Source organism: Corapipo altera, unplaced genomic scaffold (assembly GCF_003945725.1).
Source record: "Corapipo altera isolate COAL_440 unplaced genomic scaffold, ASM394572v1 225, whole genome shotgun sequence".
NCBI classification, from domain to species: Eukaryota; Metazoa; Chordata; class Aves; order Passeriformes; family Pipridae; genus Corapipo; species Corapipo altera.
The window spans coordinates 58,559-59,063 of NW_020885124.1; the positions used below are offsets into that span (position 1 = coordinate 58,559).

The 505-nt window shown below is 76.8% G+C and overlaps 1 protein-coding gene across 2 annotated transcripts in view; it reads right to left on the reverse strand.

Moving 5' to 3' along the window:
• The window catches only part of ATP8B1 (ATPase phospholipid transporting 8B1), a 19,879-nt gene extending 19,709 nt beyond the window's left edge, over positions 1-170 (reverse strand). For both annotated transcript variants that reach the window (XM_027669990.1, XM_027669989.1), the window contains exon 1: positions 128-170. The gene's annotated coding sequence lies outside the window, so the exon portion shown is untranslated. The remainder of the gene's footprint in view (positions 1-127) is intronic.
• Between the last annotated feature and the right edge of the window lie 335 nt (positions 171-505).

The following is a 505-nucleotide window of genomic DNA, read 5'->3' on the forward strand; positions in this document are numbered from 1 at the left end:
GGGGGCGATGGAGGGACCCGGGGGCGATGGACAGACCTGGGGGCGATGGACGGAGCGCTCCCCCCGCGCCCCCGGCAGCCCCCGTCCCGCATTTGCCCCCCGGCGGGAGCCCCCGGCCCGGCCCCACCTGTGCCCGCGGTCCCCGCTCCTCTCCCGGCGCCTCCCGCGCTCCGCCGGCCCCGCGCTGCCCGGGAGCCGCCGCCAGACCGGCCCGACGGGTTCCCCCGGTTCGCCGGGCGGGGAGCAGGGGAGGGGCCGCCCGGCCCGGCCCCGTGTCCAACCCCGGCCCGGCGGGGCCGATCCGCCGCCTCCTCCCCGCCCGGGGTTGGGGGCACGGGTGGCGAGAGCCTCCGGTGGCACCCCCGGGAGGGGCCGGGGGCTCCCCGGTCCCGGCGGTAGGTGGGGGTTGTTTTATCCCTCTTTACCTGCTGGAGAGCTTTTGGGTACAGGAGTTTTAAGCTTTTGGCCTTCTGAAGGGTCCCAGTGGACTCGCGGTTCCCAAATC